The following is a 17,442-nucleotide window of genomic DNA, read 5'->3' as shown; positions in this document are numbered from 1 at the left end:
CAGTTTTCCACATTGATTCAACGTCATCACATTTAATTTTTTGGTTGAAATGTGGAAACAACGTTGATTCAATCAGTTTTTTCCCAGTTGCTTGAGTCAATGTTGTATTTTTAAATCAGCCATTAGACGTGTACAACATCAATCAATCAAAGTCTGATATGGCACATTCACACAGATCCAGATGTATAATACTTCCACTCCATGTCACTTAACTGAAGGGCATCTCCATTGCTGTGCTTATATGTTTTTGTATGTGGGGAGGTAGATATGCTGAATTGAAACCAGATGACCTGGAATTAACTCCTGGTCAGTTGGACAGAGTATCAGAATGACCCTGAGAAGAGCCCATTGATGGTGTGCAGCACAGAGGTGCAGACTGGTTAGGAATCGTTCTAGGACATTGTAGTCTGAATGGTTTAGGTTATCCCTTATTACATGAAGGCCGACAGCAAATTAGTTCTAGTACTGATCAAACTCTAATACAATTTAAGCAAAACATTATTTTATCTAAAAACAGACCACAACAAAACATTCACTTGACCTTGCATTTTACCCTTTAAAGAGGGCATATCTATATTCACTCCCATCCTATTTGAGTGCAGACCACAGCATATACCATCCATCAAGTGTTTAGTGGAAGGTGTTGTGGTAACTCTAGGGGGACAAACATGTAGAGTGATGGTGTAGCTGACCTCAAAGTGTCCATTTGATTAAGGCAGTAAACTGTGTGTATGTCTAAGAGTGAGTCCAAATTACGAGTCAAGTTGAAGTATCACTCAGTGTTTGAATAACTGCTCTGGGACATTTCCATGTAAAAGGACCCATGAGCATCAACATGTGAAGTTCATAGGAGCATGTCAAATTGGGTGTCAAGTGAAAGCTAAGAGTCTATATTTGTGAAATTAAGGCATAATACATTTTTCAACCATTTTCCATGCTAAGAATTAGGAATAAGCAAAGGCTTTGATTGCTGGTCAAACAGATGGAAAATAGGTCTTAGACAACATTTACCAGAAAAACAATAATGTTGAAGTAAAGACACCTGCCAACTAATATCAACACATATTTCATTTTCGAGAAATTATTTACATTGCAAGTTGAGGGATTTCCACAACAGTAGCCAGGCTATAAAAAGTATATTGTCCTGCTAATAGGAAACATTTGCATGATGGGCTATATTCTTTATTATAACCACAATGTCACATATCATTTGTATCTACCTTTCCAATTACTTTGAGTTTGGGATTTACAAATGTGCGCTTTAATTATTAGCTATATTGTTTTAGTTTGAACGTGCAGACTTTTTTTCTATTATTGATTGTTTTATGTAGGATGCTACATTTTTGACCAGTTGCAATTGGAAGTAGGCCTTTAAAAAAAATCTACTTCTATTAGGCTGTTAAGCCTCATAGCCTACCTCAGCCAGTTAAGTTATTTTATATAGGTCGAGGCTCCGAAGAAATAGACTCCAATTAAGTCCTCGTTGTTTGTAAAGTCAAAATAAAATGAAGATTATTGTTGAAATGAATTGCTCGACTGGTGTAGGTTTTCTTCATCTGTTGGTGTGCAACACTTGCATAACAAGTTAGCTACATTTTCAGCACCAGCATACGTTCACCTCCTATTGATTGCGCTGCGGTTGCGGCTAGTTGTTTTTTAAATTGAACCTTTTAATTAACTAGGCAAGTCAGGTAAGAACTGATTCTTATTTACAATGAAGACCTACCCCCGGCCAAACCCGGATGTCGCTGGGCCAATTGTGCGCCGCCCTATGGCACACCCAATGATGGTCGGATGTGATACAGCCTGAATTTGACCCATAGACTTTAATAAAGCCTCTTACACCAAGATGCAGTGACTTAGACCAATGCGCCACTCAGGAGCCATGACCAACATATATATTCGTCTGGTTCATCCTTGGGAGCAATTTCCAAATGCCTGAAGGTACCACATTCATCTGTACAAACAATAGTACGCAAGTATAAACACCTTGGGACCACGCAGCCATCATACCGCTCAGGAAGGAGACGCGTTCTGTCTCCTAGAGATGAACATACTTTGGTGCGAAAAGTGCAAATCAATCCCAGAACAACAGCAAAGGACCTTATGAAGATGCTGGAGGAAACAGGTACAAAAGTATCAATATCCACAGTAAAACGAGTCCTATATCGACATAACCTGAAAGGCCACTCAGCATAGAAGAAGCCACTGCTCCAAAACCAGCAATAAAATAACCAGACTACGGTTTGCAACTGCACATGGCGACAAAGATCGTACTTTTTGGAGAAATGTTCTCTGGTCTGATGAAACAAAAATATAACTTTTTGGCCATAACGACCATTGTTATGTTTGGAGGAAAAAGGGGGAGGCTTGCAAGCTGAAGAACACCATCCCAACCATGAAGTACATGGGTGGCAGCATCATGTTGTGGGGGTGCTTTGCTGCAGGAGGGACTGGTGCACTTCACAAAATAGATGGCATCATGAGAAAGAGAAATGATGTGGATATATTGAAGCAACATCTCAAGACATCAGTCAGGAAGTTAAAGCTTGTCGCAAATGGGTCTTCCAAATGGACAATGACCCAAAGCATACTTCCAGAGTTGTGGCAAAATGGCTTAAGGACAACAAAGTCAAGGTATTGAAGTGGCATTCACAAAGCCCTGACCTCAATCCTATAGAACATTTGTGGGCAGAACTGAAAAAGTGTGTGTGAGCAAGGAGGCCTACAAACCAGACTCACTTACACCAGCTCTGTCAGGAAGAATGGGCCAAAATTCACCCAACTTATTGTGGGACGCATGTTGAAGGCTACCCGAAACGTTTGACCCAAGTAAAAAATGTAAAGGCAGTGCTACCAAAAACGAATTGAGTCTATGTAAACTTCTGACCCACTGGGAATGTGATGAAAGAAATAAAACCTGAAATAAATAATTCTCTCTACTATTAGACATTTCACATTCTTAAAATTAAGTGGTGATCCTAACTAACCTAAAACAGGGAATTTTTACTAGGATTAAATGTCAGGAATTGTGAAAAACTGAGTTTAAATGTATTTGGCTAAGGTGTACACTATGTAAACTTCCAACTTCAACTGTGTATATATATATACAAATCTGAACATTAACCGTGTGTAGGTAGATACGTGTGTACTGTAGGTAGATGTGGAAAGATAGATACAAGTGATTTGTTGCAATTTGGGGGGGGGGGGGGGGGGTTCACACCTAGCTCAGCTACTAGACAATTCTTTAGTAAAGGTTGAATAGTCTATTGTTCACCTAATAGCCCATGCTGCTACGCTTGTGAAAAACTAATAATAATACTTTTTCCCCTTTCGAAATGTTACAGATTCCAATTGAAAAAGTGTTTTTAGCCACAATTGGCCCCAACCCCAATTAATACATTTGGGCACAGTCAATAGCCCGCTGGATTTCGGGATAGAATGTTGAAGGTTTGAAACCTGCTCCCTGCTCGTTTCATTACATTATTATGCTCGTCTCAGAGCAAATAGCCTGGTTTGTTACTCCCATCTCATTCCCCGCTCTCTTCCACGCGTCATTCAGCACGCTTGTGGGCGTGCTGGCAGGATGTACTGTTTATTATTCTGTATATATGATTTACATATCAGCCTTTACTTAAATCATGTTCCTAGTCTATTGCGTAGTTACAATGTGTAATCATTGATGTCCCAGGAGCAGTAAACACTGTTGAAGTGTATAATTGTAATACATACATGCAGACACAGCATCATTCACAGAATGGAGTTTGATACACCTGGTATTGGATATGACTGAAAAGAAAACATGCTAAATAGCGATTTTCGTGAATTAACTTTATAACAAAAGAATATGCACAATCGTTTGTCCCTACATTAACTAGCATATTCCTCTCAATTGTACATTTTTTGCTTGACTCGTTATGACGTTATAACTACTTACATTTGATTCCCCCGTAATGTTTTGTCAGCCATCATTGCTGAAGAAAGTCACCAGTGGCTCCCATCAAATTCGCCATTGGAACCACTTGATATGATTGTTCATTTAAAACTTTGCGACCCAAACTCATAATGAGTGCTCTAACTCCCCCTTGTGGTGGTCTGGAGCAATGAAGTCGTGAAGCTGGGTACCTCCTAAGTCCTGCGGTGTAAACTCAACTTTTAAAGGAGGAACCACTGTAGCTACAATATATGCTCTCTTGTGTAAATAAATTAAACAAGCTCCAGTAGACTAATCTTTTTGAGTGTGAACTATATTACTGTACTGTATTATACTATATTAGATGGAGTGGTCTTCACGCACATCGTTCAAACAATAATAAAGTAGGGAGAGAACATGTGATTCTGGTGCAGCACATGCAGCCTACAAACGTACAAGAATAGGCTAACGAATTAGATTTTAATTTTGAAATATATTAGGACCTATTTGTATAATTAGTAGGCTGACGCATATATACCTTTCATAATAGTTCCCCTAATATTATTAGCCTACCTCCTCTTTATCTCTCTATTGTTGCTTCATTCCTTTCTCAATATCAACAACTTAAATAAGTTGTCCTTATCTTCATCATTCTAATGATATCCTTGAATAATATACGACTAGATTTAGATGCAGAAGGCTTTCACTTCTCTTCACGAACAGTTATGGGTCTGAATAAATAACTGCTAGCCTAGCGCATTCGCTCTTCTTTCAAACTACCCATGAGGCGATTGGCTGCTGTATTTAACATTCAGCAAACAAGAGCTTGCGTCCCTCCTCGAATAGTCTATTGGTATAAGAATTAGTAAAAAAAATTATGTCATGCAATCTATTCTAGTCTATCTTTTCCTGCATGGGACGCGTGTGTATTGCGGAAGAATCAGAGGCTATAAATTAGCAGATTATTATGCATAACCCATCATTAATTCACTAAATATAAGGCTAATACTGCATTGACTGCATTACCTGAAAGAGGTAAGGTAGGACATCTATATATATAGGGCTATATATATCAATCTAGAACAGGATTATACTGTATATTTTGTACTGTAGTGTACTGAACTCTATTCTACTGTAATCTACAGTGCTCTACTGTGATGTCCAAACTTTTGTAACAGACAGATTTGGTCCGGACCAACTAAATGTGGTCTTGTTTGGGGGCGGAGCTCATTAGAATAGCCAGTGTGTAGAATAATATGCAAATATGCAAAGGAGGATATGGCATATTTTTACCTTGTACCTTTTCAGGATACATCACCATGAAGAGATTATATTCAGATCGATAATTATCAATTTCTGTATAGTACAGACAAGGGACCCATGATGTAAATCCGTTACCATAATTCTGTTACCGGATGTAAATCCACTTCACTTACTGTAGTTCAATAACCAAAATAGATGTTTTCAAAGTCAAGGTGTCATGTCATAGATGACACCCCATTCTATCTGCAGACATCTTTAAATCTTAATCAGAGCAGATATTTCGTTTTTGGAAAATGTGGTCACTTAAAAAAGAACATCTGCACAGTTCTTCCAATAAATGTGTTTTTGTACCCTGTTCGGTAACACTTCACTTTAAGGGAATGTATTAAACCATTTATAAATTGTGTAGTTTACCATTTATTAATCATTACTCACACATTTATAAACTATTTACTAATTATTAGTAAAATAGTTTTGCAGTCCCTAATCTAAAGTGACCGCTATTTATATTTCTCACATAAAGATGGGTATGCCATTGGTAGTCATTCCTGCAGTACCTGGTAAAAGAATATGCACACAACACAGGATGTGTAGGAAATCTATAAGTGACCCCAAACTTTTGAACAGTACTGGGTGTATATATATACACACACACACACTACCGTTCAAAAGTTTGGGATTACTTAGAGATTTTTTGTCCATTAAATTACATAAAATTTATCAGAAATATAGTGTAAACATTGTTCATGTTGTAAATGACTATTGTAGCTGGAAACGGCAGGTTTTTTATGGAATATCTACATAGGCATACAGAGGCCCATTATCAGCTGCCATCACTCCTGTGTTCCAATGGCACGTTGTGTTAGCTAATCCAAGTTTATAATTTTTAAAAGGATAATTGATCATTATAAAACCATTTTGCAATTATGTTAGCACAGCGGAAAATTGTTGTTCTGATTAAAGAAGTAATAAAACTGGCCTTCTTTAGACTAGTTGAGTATCTGGAGCATCAGCATTTGTGGGTTTGATTACAGGCTCAAAACGGCCAGAAACAAAGAACTTTCTTCTAAAACTCCCTTGTCTATTCTTGGTCTGAGAAATGAAGGCTATTCCATGCGAGAAATTGCCAAGAAACTGAAGATCTCATACAACGCTGTGTACTGATACCTTCACAGAACACCGCAAACTGGCTATAACCAGAATAGAAAGAAGTGGAAGGCCCCGGTGCACAACTGAGCAAGAGGACAAGTAGTTTGAGAAACAGACGCCTCACAAATCCTCAACTGGCAGCTTCATAGTAAAAACACCAGTCTCAACGTCAACAGTGAGGAGGCGACTCCGGGATGTTGGCCTTCTAGGCAGAGTTCCTCTGTCCAGTGTCTGTGTTCTTTTGCTCATCTTCAACTCATCTTTTTATTGGCCAGTCTGAGATATGCCTTTTTCTTTGTAACTCTGCCTAGAAGGCCAGCATCCAGGAGTCACCTCTTCACTGTTGACGTTGAGACTGCTGTTTTGCGGGTACTGTTTAATGAAGCTGCCAGTTGAGGACTTGTGAGACATCTGTATCTCAAACTAGACACTCTTAATATACTTGTCCTCTTGCTCAGTTGTGCACCGGGGTCACCTGGCCCACTTGAAGGGGCGGGACTGAAACAGGAATGGCGGACTGAACGTAGTTATGTAGAGCACCTCAAGATAAAAGCGTAATATTCAATATCGGCAAGTTAGACTAAATATTAGCACTACACAATCTGGTGGGTGATAACCTTCAATCTGGATAATAACACAAAACAAATCTTAAGACTAGAGAAATGTATCGACAAATATTACAAAAACAAGCGACACCCAGACATGACGGAGAGTAAGACAGGGGAACCGATTTCTAAACGAAAACGTGACTCTTCTACAGACACAGACGATTTAATATTTTCACCACAAGGAATGGTAAACATCGAAACCGTTCTTTTAAAATCAATAAATGACAAACTAGGTATACTTGAATTAGTCAGTAAGGATATAAAAGAGTTGAAGGCAAGCCTCGAGATGAGCGTTGAAAAAGCTGCGACATTGGAGAAGGAAACAAGCAAGCTAAAAGTGACAGTCAATAAGATTGAAACCAAAGTGAATGAACTTAAAAAGGAGAACACCGTTCTGAGAGAAGCCTTACTTGACATACAGACTAGATCCATGAGAAAGTATCGGGTACTTACAGGTATCCAAGAGAAAGAAGGAAAAGTTCCTTAGTCCCTAGTTAGAGAGTTCCTTTCTTACAGCGCTGCAGATTCCACGCGAAGCTATCGACAAAATCCAACTCGAACGTGTACACCGCTTCGGGCAGAGGTATGAACGCCCAATCGTTGTCAAATTTGCTTCATTTAAAGATCAAATAATGGTTAAAATCCTGGGTAAAAGACTTGCATGAATGACCAGTTCCCGAAGGAAATTGCAGAACGGCGTAAAGTTCTGTATCCAATTTTCAAGGAAAATAGATTAAAAGGGAAACGAGTAGCTCTTGTCGTCGATAAACTATATATTGATAACCAGTGACACAAAGACTACTCCATGGCTATTTAAAAAATTACAAAGTTCTTATAGACGTGGAAAATAATGAAACACAATTCTAGCCCGGTTATGGATTATAATAATACAATACAAAATATAGCTTTTCTATATATTTTCAAATATAACTAATTGGAACTCAAAAGCACTAATTCAACATGGTGAAGATTAAAACTCAGTAAACAGAAGGCACAGTATGTGTGGATGGTGCAGTGTGTGTTTTTTTTTGTTATGTTTGGGAAAGTGTGGCGTTGAGTGAGAATGGAAATGGTTGCATATCCCAGAACCAATGTATTGCTGTGAGCGGGGGTGTGAGAGAGCTTTCAATGTTGTTCAGATGATGGATTTCCTTTTTATAATGAATTATATGTCTTGTTTATTTATTTATTTATTGTCCTATCATGGTGGAACAGTGTTTCAAAATAAATTATACATTTGATTTATTTATTGTGGATCCTATCACGGGGAACTACATTTTAAAAATAAATCATGTATCTAATTTATTTATTTATGATCCTATATTGATGGAACGGTCCACAACCCTATACCTTAGACACCCACCTGAATGACCCAGATACTAAGGAGAAGTCCCTAACTGTTTTATGGGCCTGCTGTAAGCAGCAGCACTGCCCCCTCAAGATTCTGAGCCCACTTGGCAGGGTTGGTCCTGCAAAGCCAAAGCCCCCTAAAGGGAGAGCATACTACACAAGGAAATTCTCAAAGCTGTTAATGAGAACCTTGACGACCTTGTACCTAGCCGGTGGGGATTCCGGTGGGGTGCCCCCACCCAGGCAGTGGCAGTGCTGGCAACACTAGCTGCAGTAACCCATGGGGAGGGGGTCACACTCGGACATTCAGAGAGGGGGTATATTATTGTGGCCCTGGTGGAACAAAATCAAAATTCTGACTGCATGGAGATACTTGGGCGTATGGTCAATACGGGGGACTGTGTTGTGGGTGTTTCATGGAAAAGGTGTACATTTGACCTCCGTCATCTAGGACGTGACAATGGTTAATAAAATCTCTCCATTTATACCCATTTTTTTTTTTGCACAGTCTTGCAGGCTTTCTCATATAGCTGCAACTGTATATGCATTCGTAAATCAATACCTTTTTTGAGTTGGACTCTGGGATGGTGCAACTGTTGAGAATTATGAGCCTATGGTTGTGTGGGGTGAAAGGGTTGAGCGTGTATGTGCGTATCCCACAACTATTGCGAAGGAGTAAAAGATGCTAGGGACAATATAGGGTGATTACCAAGAATTGTTTGCTGATATAATAATTGCTTGCAATAATGTAATTTTGGTAATGGCGAGACTGGTGAGAGATAAAATCCTTTGCATAAATTTCCTACATTACTACAAATATGAATAGCTAATTATGGAAATTAAGAAACAGGATTTAAAACAATATATATACACAGTGCTGTGAAAAAGTATTGATTTCTTATTTTTTTGCACATTTGTCACACTAAAATGTTTCAGATCATCAAACAAATTGAAATATTACACAAAGATAACCCAAGTAAACACAAAACAGTTAAGTGATATAGTTGAAGTCGGAAGTTTACATACACTTAGGTTGGAGTCATTAAAACTTGTTTTTCAACCACTCCACAAATTTCTTGTTAACAAACTATAGTTTTGGCAAGTCGGTTAGGACATCTACTTTGTGCATGACACAAGTCGCTCTGGATAAGAGCGTCTGCTAAATGACTTAAATGTAAATGTAAGTAATTTTTCCAACAATTGTTTACAGACACATTTCACTCTATCACAATTCCAGTGGGTCAGAAGTTTACATACACTAAGTTGACTGTGCCTTTAAACAGCTTGGAAAATTCCAGAAAATGATGTCATGTCTTTAGAAGCTTCTGATAGGCTAATTGAAATCATATGAGTCAATTGGAGGTGTACATGTGGATGTATTTCAAGGCCTACCTTCAGACTCAGTGCCTCTTTGCTTGACATCATGGGAAAATAAAAATAAATCAGCTACGACCCCGGAAAAAAAATCGTAGATCTCCACAAGTCTGGTTCATTCTTGGGAGCAATTTCCAAACGTCTGAAGGTACCACGTTCCTCTGTACAAACAATAGTACGCAAGTATAAACACCATGGGACCACGCAGCCATCATACCGCTCAGGAAGGAGACGCGTTCTGTCTCCTAGAGATGGACGTACTTTGGTGCGAAAATGCAAATCAATCCCAGAACAACAGCAAAAGACCTTGTGAAGATGCTGGAGGAAACAGGTACAAAAGTATCTATAGCCACAGTAAAACGAGTCCTATATCGACATAACCTGAAAGGCCTCTCAGCAAGGAAGAAGCCACTGCTCCAAACCCGCCATAAAAAAGCCAGACTACGGTTTGCAACTGCACATGGGGACAAAGCTCGTACTTTTTGGAGAAATATCCTCGGGTCTGATGAAACAAAAATAGAACTGTTTGGCCATAATGACCATCGTTATGTTTGGAGGAAAAATGGGGAGGCTTGCAAGCCGAAGAACACCATCCCAATCGTGAAGCACGGGGGTGGCAGCATCATGTTGTGGGGGTGCTTTGCTGCAGGAGGGACTGGTGCACTTCACAAAATAGATGGCATCATAAGGAAAGAAAATTATGTGGATATATTGAAGCAACATCTCAAGACATCAGTCAGGAAATTAAAGCTTGGTTGCAAATGGGTGTTCCAAATTGACAATGACCCCAAGCATACTTCCAAAGTTGTGGCAAAATGGCTTAAGGACAACAAAGTCAAGGTATTGGAGTGGCCATCACAAAGCCCTGACCTCAATCCTATAGAACATTTGTGGGCAGAACGGAAAAGGTGTGTCGAGCAAGGAGGCCTACAAACCTGACTCAGTTACACCAGCTCTATCAGGAGGAATGGGCCATAATTCACCCAACTTATTGTGGGAAGCTTGTGGAAGGCTACCTGAAATGTTTGACCCAAGTTAAACAATTTAAAGGCAATGCTACCAAATACTAATTTAGTATGTAATCTTCTGACCCACTGGGAATGTGATGAAAGAAATAAAATATTAAATAAATCATCCTCTCTACTATTATTCTGACATTTCACATTCTTAAAATAAAGTGGTGATCCTAACTGACCTAAGAAAGGGCATTTTTACTTGGATTAAAACTTTTTCCTTGTGAAAAGCTGAGTTTAAATGTATTTGGCTGAGGTGTATGTAAACTTCCAACTTCAACTGTATATTTTTTGATTGCTATATATACACAATACAAATCGAGGTGAGGGCGATGGAAATGCATTTGGTGGTTGATCTTCTTCTGTTCTGTAAATGGCACTGTAAGCTCTTTTCGAAGGATGGATCCCAGTCTTTTCAGGGATATGGGGGATCGGGTGTGGTCTGCCGGGCATTGGGATGACAACCCAACTCGGGATGAGGAGGGCTTTTAGCGGGTGGAATAGTGGGGATCAATTGGAGGTTTACTTAGTAGCAATGCAAATATCATGGTACAGCTATATAGACACTCAGAAATTCAAAAGGGGTGATGGTTTTAATTAACAGTAATTTTGATCCAAATGTGCAAATTGTCAAAACAGATCATCAAGGTAGATGGATTATTTTAAATATGTTATTGGACAAAAAACAGATATGGCTTACTAACCTATACGGTCAAAATAATGATGATCCAAGCTTCTTTGAAAAGATATGTAAGAATTGATCAACTCTACAAGCAACACTACATTTACATTTTACATTTAAGTCATTTAGCAGACGCTCTTATCCAGAGCGACTTACAAATTGGTGCATTCACCTTATGATATCCAGTGGAACAACCACTTTACAATAGTGCATCTAAATCTTTTAAGGGGGGGGGGGGGGTTAGAAGGATTACTTTATCCTATCCTAGGTATTCCTTAAAGAGGTGGGGTTTCAGGTGTCTCCGGAAGGTGGTGATTGACTCCACTGTCCTGGCGTCGTGAGGGAGCTTGTTCCGAGCGGAAATGGAGGAAAACTCGCCTCCCTGCGGACCTGGCATCCTTTCACTCCCTCCTCTCTACATTCTCCTCTTCTGTCTCTGCTGCTAAAGCCACTTTCTACCACTCTAAATTCCAAGCATCTGCCTCTAACCCTAGGAAGCTCTTTGCTACCTTCTCCTCCCTCCTGAATCCTCCTCCCCCTCCCCCCCCCTCCTCCCTCTCTGCGGATGACTTCGTCAACCATTTTGAAAAGAAGGTTGACGACATCCGATCCTCGTTTGCTAAGTCAAACGACACCGCTGGTCCTGCTCACACTGCCCTACCCTGTGCTTTGACCTCTTTCTCCCCTCTCTCTCCAGATGAAATCTCGCGTCTTGTGACGGCCGGCCGCCCAACAACCTGCCCACTTGACCCTATCCCCTCCTCTCTTCTCCAGACCATTTCCGGAGACCTTCTCCCCTACCTCACCTTGCTCATCAACTCATCCTTGACCGCTGGCTACGTCCCTTCCATCTTCAAGAGAGCGAGAGTTGCACCCCTTCTGAAAAAACCTACACTCGATCCCTCCGATGTCAACAACTACAGACCAGTATCCCTTCTTTCTTTTCTCTCCAAAACTCTTGAACGTGCCGTCCTTGGCCAGCTCTCTTGCAATCTCTCTCAGAATGAACCTTCTTGATCCTAATCAGTCAGGTTTCAAGACTGGGCATTCAACTGAGACTGCTCTTCTCTGTGTCACGGAGGCTCTCCGCACTGCTAAAGCTAACTCTCTCTCCTCTGCTCTCATCCTTCTAGACCTATCTGCTGCCTTTGATACTGTGAACCATCAGATCCTCCTCTCCACCCTCTCCGAGCTGGGCATCTCCGGCACGGCCCACGCTTGGATTGCGTCCTACCTGACAGGTCGCTCCTACCAGGTGGCGTGGCGAGAATCTGTCTCCGCACCACGTGCTCTCACCACTGGTGTCCCCCAGGGCTCTGTTCTAGGCCCTCTCCTATTCTCGCTTTACACCAAGTCACTTGGCTCTGTCATATCCTCACATGGTCTCTCATATCATTAATATGCAGACGACACACAACTAATCGACACACAACGACACACAACTAATCGCATCTCTGCATGTCTGGCAGACATATCAGTGTGGATGACGGATCACCACCTCAAGCTGAACCTCGGCAAGACGGAGCTGCTCTTCCTCCCGGGGAAGGACTGCCCGTTCCATGATCTCGCCATCACGGTTGACAACTCCCTTGTGTCCTCCTCCCAGAGTGCTAAGAGCCTCGGCGTGACCCTGGACAACACCCTCTCGTTCTCCACTAACATCAAGGCGGTGACCCGATCCTGTAGGTTCATACTCTACAACATTCGCAGAGTACGACCCTGCCTCACACAGGAAGCGGCGCAGGTCCTAATCCAGGCACTTGTCATCTCCCGTCTGGATTACTGCAACTCGCTGTTGGTTGGGCTCCCTTCCTGTGCCATTAAACCCCTACAACTCATCCAGAACACCGCAGCCCGTCTGGTGTTCAACCTTCCCAAGTTCTCTCACGTCACCCCGCTCCTCCGCTCTCTCCACTGGCTTCCAGTTGAAGCTCGCATCCGCTACAAGACCATGGTGCTTGCCTACGGAGCTGTGAGGGGAACGGCACCTCCGTACCTTCAGGCTCTGATCAGGCCCTACACCCAAACAAGGGCACTGCGTTCATCCACCTCTGGCCTGCTCGCCTCCCTACCTCTGAGGAAGCACAGTTCCCGCTCAGCCCAGTCAAAACTGTTCGCTGCTCTGGCACCCCAATGGTGGAACAAGCTCCCTCACGACGCCAGGACAGCGGAGTCAATCACCACCTTCCGGAGACACCTGAAACCCCACCTCTTTAAGGAATACCTGGGATAGGATAAAGTAATCCTTCTAACCCCCCCCCCCCTTAAAAGATTTAGATGCACTATTGTAAAGTGGTTGTTCCACTGGATATTATAAGGTGAATGCACCAATTTGTAAGTCGCTCTGGATAAGAGCGTCTGCTAAATGACTTAAATGTAAATGTAATACACCACTCCCAGGAAAACTCCCTCGTACGCTTTTTGTCTGTCCCTTTCCACACTGCTAACGCAAGAGGAAGAACTGACTAAGAGGACTGCAAACATGACTGCAATATCATTTAAAAAGATAACTACAGGTGAGTGGGAGCAACAATATAAATGATGCGTGCAGTTAGGTGCAAATGTAGAATTAAGTTGTGGTAGCAGATCGCCCAAATTAGCATTAGAATCATTAACAAACAGAGTAATGATTGAAATTCTGACAATTGCTCGGAGATCGTCTCCTGCGTCGACCACTAGTCTAATGTATGACATTTTAGCTAATAATTTCAATTTAAGTGACCAGGTTGCAAGTAAACTAGTATTTTCGATAGCCAAACAAGTCTCAGACAAGAAGTTCATTCGTCCAAATGACAAAGAAACATTCATGCATCAAGTGTTTACACTTCCACTCTGAACAGCCTGAGTTCACAGGAGAAACATTGGCTGCTAGCGCTTGTCCTCCCTCTCCCTATCTCGATACAGATAAAATAGATTTTGTAAGAAATGCAAATTAAATTGTTATTGGGTTAAACAAGGACTTCACAGTTTACCATCAAACAAGAGAGAGCTAAGAGAATTTAGATGCACAAATTTCTATACTAAAGATTCAAATGTCTAGACTTCAGATTCAACGCAATGAAATGGAGCATGGGCTTCAACAGTCAAAGAAACATTATCTCCCTTACAAATAAATATTAGAGCGTGCAAGAGACCTTGCGAAATTCAAACAAACGCAGTAAATGGAAAGATGTTCAAATAGATTTACTTCAAACTAAAATCCCAGAGCAGAGAATCACAGATTAGAGCAGGTTAATTTATAGTTGGTGAGAAATGTTGAGGAGCTGCAAGTAAAAATGAAAAACCTTAAGCGTGGAAAAGAGAGCAATTTAAATAAACTTAGGTGTAAGAAGAGAAAGGAAAAAGAATTGCAAGATAAAATGGATGATTTAAACAATGAGAGAGTTTACTTGCAATCCCAACAAAGCACAGAAGAAACAGGTAGGGGCCTCTCCACACTAGTGGATGGTTGTGTGTTCAGTGACAACACTAGGCAGACAGTGATGGAGCTGACCTGTGCATTGGGGGTCAGTAGTAACAAAGCACCTCAAGCAATAGATTGCGTAGTAGAAAATATGGCAGAGATGCAAATTGATAGGTTATCTAGCATATCGCCATGTAAAAATATTACACTGGTGGCAAGACAGGTGTCATTGCAGCAAATTCAAGATATGAATGATGCATGAAAACGAGGTTACGCTGACCACTGATGGGACCAGTAAGCTGGGTCATAAATACGGAACAGCAGGTTTTTGTTTTAAAGACAGCTCTAGGCTTCATTTAGGGTTTAAGACAATAGGCATCTGGTTCTGCGCAATACACGTTTGACACCATTGTTGAAATGGTACAGGACGTTGTCAATAGTGGTAAAACATAGTTTTCACGTGATCATCACATCAAACACATATTTACAAAAATAACAAACTTAATTGGTGACAGAGCGAGCATAGAGAAAAAAATGTAATGAGATTCTATCCCAGTTCAGGTCAAAACATATTATCAGATATTGTAGATGACACAGAAAAGGCTAGACTTTCTCTTGTCAATAAGCTATTTTGCGGTATGCACGTTATTGATGGGCTGGCACATCAGGTGGGTACAACATTAGCTATGTGGGAATCCCTTATTTTCCAACTGGACAAGGTAGGTAGTACTAGTGTAGATCCCCCCCCCCCCCCCCCCCCCACACACACACACACACACACACACACACACATCAGGCGGTGAGAGTGGTACAGTTAAGCTTATCCAAACTGTATGTAAAGTGGTAGAGGAACGTGCATGTGAGAAGAGTTGCAAGCCAGTCAAATTCAGAACATTCTTGCTTAACAAGAATGGTTCAGACGACGTTCCTTTAGTTATTTTCAAAGGAAACCGCATAAATATGATGTTCCACAATGCAGCAGGTGTTTACTATCTCTACACTGACTTGTTGGACTTTACGAGACTCACCCAAAATGAAAACAGGTTAATTCAAGCCGTCCATGCTGATCTGAATGTCATTCAGTTCATTGCGGGATGTACAGTGAGGGAAAAAAGTATTTGATCACCTGCTGATTTTGTATGTTTGCCCACTGACAAATAAATTATCAGTCTATAATTTTCATGGTAGGTTTATTTGAACAGTGAGAGACAGAATAACAACAAAAAATCCAGAAAAACGCATGTCAAAAATGTTATAAATTGATTTGCATTTTAATGAGGGAAATAAGTATTTGACCCCCTCTCAATCAGAAAGATTTCTGGCTCCCAGGTGTCTTTTATACAGGTAACGAGCTGAGATTAGGAGCACACTCTTAAAGGGAGTGCTCCTAATCTCAGTTTGTTACCTGTATAAAAGACACCTGTCCACAGAAGCAATCAATCAATCAGATTCCAAACTCTCCACCATGGCCAAGACCAAAGAGCTCTCCAAGGATGTCAGGGACAAGATTGTAGACCTACACAAGGCTGGAATGGGCTACAAGACCATCGCCAAGCAGCTTGGTGAGAAGGTGACAACAGTTGGTGCGATTATTCACAAATGGAAGAAACACAAAAGAACTGTCAATCTCCCTCGGCCTGGGGCTCCATGCAAGATCTCACCTCGTGGAGTTGCAATGATCATGAGAACGGTGAGGAATCAGCCCAGAACTACACAGGAGAATCTTGTCAATGATCTCAAGGCAGCTGGGACCATAGTCACCAAGAAAACAATTGGTAACACACTACGCCGTGAAGGACTGAAATCCTGCAGCGCCCGCAAGGTCCCCCTGCTCAAGAAAGCACATATACATGCCCGTCTGAAGTTTGCCAATGAACATCTGAATGATTCAGAGGACAACTGGATGAAAGTGTTGTGGTCAGATGAGACCAAAATGGCGCTCTTTGGCATCAACTCAACTCGCCGTGTTTGGAGGAGAAGGAATGCTGCCTATGACCCCAAGAACACCATCCCCACCGTCAACCATGGAGGTGGAAACATTATGCTTTGGGGGTGTTTTTCTGCTAAGGGGACAGGACAACTTCATCGCATCAAAGGGACGATGGACGGGGCCATGAACTGTCAAATCTTGGGTGAGAACCTCCTTCCCTCAGCCAGGGCATTGAAAATGGGTCATGGATGGGTATTCCAGCATGACAATGACCCAAAACACACGGCCAAGGCAACAAAGGAATGGCTCAAGAAGAAGCACATTAAGGTCCTGGAGTGGCCTAGCCAGTCTCCAGACCTTAATCCCATAGAAAATCTGTGGAGGGAGCTAAAGTTTTGAGTTGCCAAACGTCAGCCTCGAAACCTTAATGACTTGGTGAAGATCTGCAAAGAGGAGTGGGACAAAATCCCTCCTGAGATGTGTGCAAACCTGGTGGCCAACTACAAGAAACGTCTGACCTCTGTGATTGCCAACAAGGGTTTTGCCACCAAGTGCATGCATTTCATTAGCATGCAATATAACCTACTTATATAGCAATATAACATTTTCCCATGGACTAAAATTGACGGTCGACCATATCCCGAGTATCTTAGATATAGGGCTTTACAATCATCCAAAGATACCTGCAATTTAACATGTAGTCAGGGCGCCACCTTCATTCTTAGCCTGACATATAATGGTTGGGAGTATTTCAGAA

This window comes from Salmo salar, chromosome 01 (genome assembly GCF_965601325.2).
Source record: "Salmo salar chromosome 01, fSalSal1, whole genome shotgun sequence".
Taxonomy (NCBI): domain Eukaryota; kingdom Metazoa; phylum Chordata; class Actinopteri; order Salmoniformes; family Salmonidae; genus Salmo; species Salmo salar.
Note: the sequence above shows the minus strand (reverse complement) of the source record.